General features: G+C 40.0%; 1 long non-coding RNA gene across 1 annotated transcript; it reads right to left on the reverse strand.

Annotated features, from left to right (window-relative positions):
• Positions 1 to 4674: 4674 nt before the first annotated feature.
• LOC306808386 lies at positions 4675 to 6986 on the reverse strand. The gene is made up of 3 exons (XR_013776014.1): positions 6924 to 6986; positions 4824 to 4932; positions 4675 to 4716 (listed from the first exon to the last, which is right to left on the reverse strand). It is a non-coding gene; the product is annotated as an uncharacterized lncRNA (long non-coding RNA).
• Positions 6987 to 8460: the final 1474 nt, after the last annotated feature.

Genomic DNA, 8460 nt, shown 5'->3' on the forward strand with positions numbered 1-8460 from the left:
ACCTCAGCTATGCATCAGCATCAGCATCCTCACAATTATTGATGTCAAAGTCAAGAAAACATTCAGTTCTGCTTTTGGGTCTTTATCACATATGCGGAGCTGACAATTAGAAACATTGTCTTATTACCTACAAACAAAGCAAATCTGAACTAGATACCGTACAAGGACAACAAAAGTAGCAGCATTTTTTGGAATTTCTCTGACTATAATCATTCTTTAAAGGCTCAAGGAGACAATGTTCACCTGCAAGGCCAATAACAACCAAAGATGGTGACTTTTCCCAGTCCCAGATGTAAGGAGGACCTAGGCACACTCAAGGTATTTTTACATACAGTAAATTAGCAAAGTAATTGTTGAGCAGGATTGTAACAAAGATCAATAAACATTTTACTGCCTGTATAATTCTTTTAACTAATTTGAAAGAGACAAAATGTTGCCTTGCTTCTCCAGATGACAGGGACTTCACCAATACCTTTGCTGCAGGTCACAACCTCTGACACTTGAGCTACTCTTTCACTTCTCCTGGCATGATTACAGTGTAAGAGTGCTATTTTTAAAATTATTTATGAAGTCACTTACTAAAGTAACTGGTTACCTTAATTAAAAGATTTAAAGCGTAGAAATAAAACACCCCATGAACTTTGAAATATACAGTTAAGTGAAGCTGTATTTAATAATATTTTGGAATTATACTTGAACTTTAAATGCATAGAGAAAATGGCATCACTAGACATTCTTCAGCATTTTATACCAAGCTAAAAAACCCGATTATTATGGTCACTATATGAATGTGTATATTATTCATTAAAAAATAGCAGAACATATCACTGATGGATAATTTATTTTTTAAAGTAACTTTGTTTCCCTTATTCTGATGTTTTCTCAGCTTATTGTGGAAAACAATCAATTTTGCAGACAAGAACAGTATGCTATACAGCTGTCACTCTTTAGGTAGGAAGGCAAAGAGGAATGTGGTGTTCATGGAGTTGAATCTGAGCAGATCACCCTTCAGAGCAGCCTGCCATGCTCCAAGCCTTAAACTTGTTTCTGATGTACCACTAAAGTCAAGAGACCTGCTTTGCCCTTTGTTCTGACCTCTTTTTTGTTGTTGTTTTTTCATGTGTGGTAAAGCAGGTCAAGGACCCCAGCTCAGACCTCCCAGGTGCACTGTGTTGTAGACACACTGAAAGAAGAGACAGTTGACCTTAAAAAAAAATGGGAGAGAGAAAAATTATTCCCACTGTCATATCTGTCTATACTAGAAAGGGATGACCAAAAGAGCTGTGAACTTGAGCAATGCCAAGCAGTAAATCTGTAAAGAGCCAGGAACCAAATGTATAATTTCAAACCTCATTTAGTTCTCCAGTCCTTGATTTACAAAATTTCTCATTTTTTTCTGCCAACCAACAGGGTATTCTAGGGCTTTAATTCTATACCAGAAAAGTCAGTGAAAGGGATTGTTTCCCACTGACTTTGCTTAGCTTGGAAAGAGTAAGGTAGACTTTCCTAATCAATTTTAATCAATCTATATGTGGACTTACCGACATCCATTACAATTAGATTGTAGCCAAACATCCTCATCTGACAGCCACCAGCTGAGGCTGCTCTCCCAGCTGCTCTTTTCTCACCTCCCAAGGACTGATGGATCTGCTGCTTTAGCATGTTGCACTCTATTCCTCTGCAGACAAATAGGAAAGGTTTGGTTTGACTTTACACAGCAGATATTAAAGAGTTTCCATATGTGCAGCTTGCTGGGGTGCAGTGAGCAGCTTCCAGCAGGAAGAAGGTAGTTTAGGGAACATGAGTTGCCCTTATGAAGCCTACAACTAACACAGCTACTGCCAGATCTATGATCAGGACAGCCCCAGCCTTGCCATGAACCTCTGCTTCTGAGTCTACATAATTCGCACATCTTTCTTGGCTGAATGGGAAGATGACAGGATGAGAGGATTTATAGCTGTGTAAAGTCACATTTATTGACTTTATGTCTAGTCTTTTGTATATTGCAGCACAGATTCAGGTCTGATCTTTGGGAAATGTGGCCACACGTGAAAACTCTGTGTGTGTGTGTCTGTGTGTGTTTGTGTTTGTGTGTGTGTGTGTCTGTGTGTGTGTTTGTGTGTCTGTGTGTGTTTGTGTGTGTGTGTGTGTCTCTGTGTGTGTTTGTGTGTCTGTGTGTTTGTGTTTGTGTGTGTGTGTGCTCCTGCTCAGAAGACACCCTGTGGTGACCACCACGAGCAAGACAAAATAAGGCTGAAAGCTAAGTCCATCTCTGGAAACACCAACAACTCTTCCCCATCCATGGGGAGGAGGGGAGCTCATCACAGAGGCACTTGGCAGGGCTGTGCTTCCATGGGACAAAAGCCAAAGCAAGGAGTGCCTGTTGTGAAGGGAATGAGGAGGACATCAACAGCTGGGTAACTCTGGCTGGGGGATTAGCTACAGGAAGGAATAAACTGACAAGGAAAGAATTCTGCCTGGCTGGTAGCAGCCACGATTCTGATCACCACTTTTCAGGAGACAAACACAGAGCTGAGTGGTAACACATTTCCCATTCAGCTCTGCAAAGAGGGGTTATTAATAGAGTGCCAATTCCCTTCAGTTGGAGGGACTCGCACAATAATGTCACTGCTGTTGACTGAAGTTGCACACATAGAGTATCAAACAGCAGTAAATGCCAAGATTTCAAAATTCATTTTGCATCTGACATTCTCCTGGGTTATTTCAAGTGAAAGATGAATGCAGTATCTTCCAAGCACTAATCTTATTTGATACCAACAACACACACAAGTAGCTAAGTTTGAAATAGGGGAACTTTCTCACTTTTATGCTTGAAAGCTGAAGATAAAATTATTAAGCATTTTGCATGTACAGAGTGTAAGAAGAGTAACTGCTCTGCATAGGTATGTGGATGGGAAAATAAGAATTTCCTTCCCCAAAGAATAACATGAGAGCTTTACTGCACAAGTATCATCTTCCTGCAGTAGGCATTATATGTTTGTAAAAGAGTAAAAAGATACAACATATTGACTATTTACCTGTTTCTCTTGCCTTGCCAACAGCAGAAAGGGATTCAGTGTTTGGGATTAATTAAGATCAGACACAAATCCTAACTTTGCCTTAATCCAGCAAACAGCTTGCTAGGGAAACTCCTCAAATGGGGGAACCTTTTTTCATATGCAGAATAGTTTGTGAAGCAGAAATGTAAAATCCACTAATAGCTAGTGGAAACACTCTTCTGTTTGCCATTGGGAATTTCTCAGGCAAGACTAAGACAAATGCTGCCTTTGCCTGTTTATTTCACATTTTGGTGGGAGAATCAATAATCAACTAAAACAATGTGGGGAGGAGTAAAAATAATGAACACACATAAACTCTTTTACTGGTGAATTCTGTCCTCTGGATGGGGTGGAGCTACACCAACAATTCAGCAATTCTGAGACTGCTGGTGAGTACCAACAGCATCCTAAAGCATTTCAGCACCCAGTAATACAAAAGTCCTCCATCAGCTCCTTGTTTCTCCTCCCTTCATCCCCTTTTCATTGTGCTGATCTACCAGCACAACTGTGGTTGCAGAGACAAAGATACAGAAACAAAATTTAGGTTGTGCTTCTCCTAACCTCTTGTGGGTTTGAGAGAAGCTAATCAATGTTGCATACACTGGTATTCCAGAGATCATTTTTGTTTGTATCTAATCATAATTGCAGAAATCCCACTGCAATATGAGTTTGGCAAAATCATCTTGGAACAACTCATTTGGTGCAAACTTAGATTACATTTTAACTTCAATGACAAAAAATTACTGAGATGAAGACAAGCATGTTTGGTTTTAGATGCCACAAACTGAGTAAGAAGAAGTAAGTTACCTGAAACAATCTCATCACGTTTTGTCCTCATAAAATGCAAATTTCTGCAAGTAGATGGTTTGAAAATCCTAGCTTAAAAATTAAAAGGAAATGAATGCCAGAAATCAACAAATACTGATGTTGAGCTGTTTTTCTGTTACAGCTTTCTTTTCCCCTCTTCATTTTTTGCTGGTGCTTCTAGAAAAGAATAAATAAATACTGCCCTTTTTTAACTTCATGTGTGTAGCATACAACAGAAGTTTTAAATTTGGTTGTAAAAATTGTCCTATTTTGCATTTCTGTTCTGCCCAGATTTTCATATTTCAGGCTGCACAGTAGAGCAAATCATAAGTATGAAAGGAAGAGTAACACAAACAGTCTGAAACTCAGGACTGCCAGCACAAAAGCCTAAATTGCTTTTCTGGGCAGAAGTTACACATATTTAAGATAGTTTATATTTGGTTGACTAATGGATTTTCCAGGTCATGTGACAAAAGGAGACGAAAAATGTTGTTTCAGATGAAAATTAAATGGAGTTTCAGGACAAGAGAAGTGTGTGGTAAAAATAATAATGACCAACTTTTAAGTGTTGTTTCACATCCTTTTTCACAGATAGATAAATTGTGTATTAATGCTACATGCCCCAATCCCTTCATGAACAGGTGTCCCTTTTTGAAGTTGACCAGCTCCATTACTAAAATGTAAATTTCAAGGTTCAATTCTACAGCCTGATTCTTTCACTTCCCAAAATGTTACCAGGGTTTTGACTGAAGCAGAAGCACCAGGCTGGCCTGCCATGTGGAAAAGGAGGATTTCCTGCTCTCATGGCTGTCAATGTTTCAATGTCTCTTGAAGCATCAGTGAGCATGTCCTATAAACGAGATGAGATTTTTTTAAAAAAGGAAGGAAAGGAGTCCAATACATTGGCAGCAGCCAAATATATTTTTGGTGGCTAATATATATTTTTTACAGCCTTACCTGTTTTAATGTCTGGTAATAAGTTGTTTTCAGGACATTTGTTTTCAGGTTTTATCATCCTCAGTTGTCCATACATTTCAAGGCACTGAATTTCTCTCTCCCAGTACATCTGCAAAGAGAAACATTTATGGAAATAAAGTCCAATTTATGGAAAAAAAAGTCTGATTTAATTTCAGACTCAAAGACTAAACAGTGGTGTTGTGGTTTTTCTCACTATGCCTGAGCCAGTCCTGCCTTCCAAACTGTCAGTGAGGAAATAACATTTCCTCAAAAACATCATGTTATCAAAGAGAAAAAACTAAAACAAGTGAATGCAACTGGAGCTAATGGCTTTAAAAACACCTTTGATTGCCAATGCTTTTGGCTAGTGATAACATGGTAATATTCTAAAATTGGCTTGAGTTTCTGTAAGAACCCATTAAGTGTCCTTCAGACTTGAATATTTCTTACCTATGGAAAAATGCCAGTGCTTGGAAATACAAAGCCCCTTACAGCTATACCTTGTCTTTAAGGAAACAAAACATGCATGCTGAAGCTTCTTGCTTAATTTCTGTTTTGAGTATTAATATTCCTTGTCAGAAACCAAGTGGAGGACAAGTACAGAGACATCTCCTGTCCATGCAGGCACACATTGCTCATGCTCTGCAGCCTCCACCTCCATCAAACCTGCAGTGTGCAGCTCCCATCAAACTGCCCAGGGCCAGGGGCACCTCCTGTGCCTCCAAAATAAAGAAACCACAATTTGGAAAACAATTTACCCAACAGTTGCACAGCTGCCAAGCAGAGCAGACATGTCCATTGTCTTGGAATACAAATAACCACAGCTTTGAGTGGACAGATCAGAGGCAGACTCAGCCTGAGTAGAAGAATCACAGCATTGATTTCAAGCACTCCATAGGCTCCAAAAAACCCCTCTGAGGTGTAAACCTACAGTCTGAAACCTTCTGAGAGGTCCCAAGACTTAAGAAAAGAGCAGGAGCTGGTAAACAGAGCTGCTTGCTGAGCTAGGGAGCAACAGGAAGAAGAGCTGAACAGCAGAGTGGAATGGTGGGTGAGAGAAACAAGACAAAAACAACTGAAAAATGAAGCACAGGTTGCATCCTGGTGGAGAAAACCTGGTCAGCATCTCTCATGACCATGACAGGGGAAGTAGAAGCAGATTAGGTGTAAAATGAGTGAAAATCATGCTTTTTGGGAGATTCAGCATACTTAGAGAGCCACATAGAGTTGTTCATTAAAAGTCCTCAGGAGCTGCTCAAACACCCCATCCCATGCAATAAACCCAACAACACTTCCCTGGAGGGATGAAGACACTGGTCAAACACTGAACTCTGCTAACACCAAGGGAAACACAGAGTGCATTTGGGGGGAAAAGGGAAGAGGGGCAGGGAAAGGGTCACAGGAGCACCACACTATTAGAGATGCTGTGAGGAATGTCAGTGTGAAGACCAATACCACAGTGCATTCAAAAGCACCTGCCTATCTTGAAAGCTACAGATTGATTGGCAGTTTTCTCAAGTACATTTCAAGCCCAGTGCCCTTCCTAAATCCTTGGACTCAGTGCTTCAGTGTGCCAATACTTTTCCTACTAAGGGTATCCTGGTCATTTCCCCTTTCCTGAGAGAGAGACTCAGAATGTGTTGTGGTCTCTGGAGGGATTAGAGATCATTGAACCTGTCCTTCCTACAGTAATCAGAAACCGAAAAAAAAATCGAAATAAAATTTTCTTCAGTGAAGAGAGAAGACAATTTTAAGCAATCCTCAATTTACAGGGGTGACTTTTCCACTGCTCCTCTGATAGAGCTTAATTTTCCTTCTGCCATGTTGTCCCCTGTCACCAAACCTGGTGCAGCTAAGGCAGCAGAAGTAATCCACTAAGGGTGATGAATGCAATATATGATGCCTTCAAAAAGTTCTTAAATCAAGGTTTCTGAAAAATAAAAGTTATAAAGCAAGAATCAGCATTCAAGGGCAGTCAATCAGGTGTCTGAATTATGTCCTGCCATTAAAGTATACAGTGGATAACAGTTTTTAAATAGTCCCTGTAAAAGCTTCTATGTGTACTGTACCTTGACATTAAGTCTTCACTGGAGTACTTACCTTCGGGATTCTCCCCATTTATGGGTCTTTTTTCTGCTTCAAAATAATCAGAGCAGCTGCTCCAGAATGTAAAAAGAAAAAAAAATAAAAGGCAGACAAGTGATTTACTGCCAGACTCTGAGTGAAGAAAAGGGCACACACTCATCACTGCAGGCAAGCAACAAGCAAAGAAAAATGACTGAGCAGCAGAGGGAAGGCAAGAGGGAAAAGGTGTGGGCTGGGCAGGGAGTTGGTACCTGACAACCCATTAATGTGTGTACAAGGCCAGTCTGACATCAGAGAGGCTGTTACAGGATTTATGTTTACAGGAATTATGGCATATATATATATATATATATATATATATATATATATATATACAGGCAAAAGAGGCCATTAGCTTCAAAGAACCACTTATTTATCCATTTGAGTAAAATCCAACAAACCCTGAGCTCACAAAGCACATAGGAAAATGTTGTAGATCCATAATTAAAAAAAAAAAAATTCAAAAACAGCAGTAAGTTGCTTTTAGTTCCAAAGATTTTTCCCCTAATGATTGCCTCTGGATTTATGTCAGAGCTTCATTTTTACTACCCCGTTCCTTTATGGAATTGTGGAATTCCTCTATGGAATTCCTTTATGTACTTGCCATTCTGCACACCCAGAACTGAGGCTATTCCCTCTCATTAGTGGTCATTTGTGGCAGGCTGAAAACATTTTGCCTTTGCCTGTTACATGAAGATCACTTCAATTCTTCCCAGGAACTTCACTCTTGGCAAACTCTTCAGTTCTTAGCTAAACCAGACAGCTGATCACTAGCCTGTTTTGAATAAGTGAGCACTGCAGAGCTGGGCCATTTCTAAATAAAATTGTCTCTGAGAGCCACTGAGATGCCCTAAAAACAGCAGCACCTTCAGGTCTTACCTGTGCTGCCATGGGTCAGGTTAGGGGGTGCACCTTGGTTATTTACGAAAATGAAGTTTGAACTGCTGTGCCAATGTAGGAAAAAGTAAATGTGGCTACAGAAAAGTATCCAGGAGCCACATCAGCACTGTGGATGAGGTGACACTCCTGAGGCACTATGAAGGCTCACCCTCCCTCCCAAGGTAGGAGTCTCTCAATCCCTCCTCCAGGTTTTTCCAGAGCTCACCCTCCACCCTCTGTCCAGCCCAGACTGCAAACTCTGCTGTGCTCTTGCTCTGCAAATATCTTCTCCAACACTGGGACTCCAGCCTGCTGTGGAAAAGCAGATTTGGTCCCTTTGCATGTCACATCTTGTTTTGCAGTAGAAAATTTAGATTGCACATATCTAATTAATGGAAAACACAGATAAACAAAAACAGATTGGTTACTTCAATTATGTGCACAGTGCCTGCAGGGTTGCAATTAAAAACCACGAAGAAAGATAACAGTCAAAATGGGTAAAAAATGCAGGTGAATACAATCTGCAGCTTACCTTAATTACAATTAAAACACCTCTCCACCAGCTGTGAAATGAGGGAGGTTATTCTTGGCAAATGAGTGTAATACAAAGTTTTTTAGTCATCTGTAAATAACA

Source organism: Erithacus rubecula (genome assembly GCF_903797595.1).
Source record: "Erithacus rubecula genome assembly, chromosome: 15".
NCBI lineage: Eukaryota > Metazoa > Chordata > Aves > Passeriformes > Muscicapidae > Erithacus > Erithacus rubecula.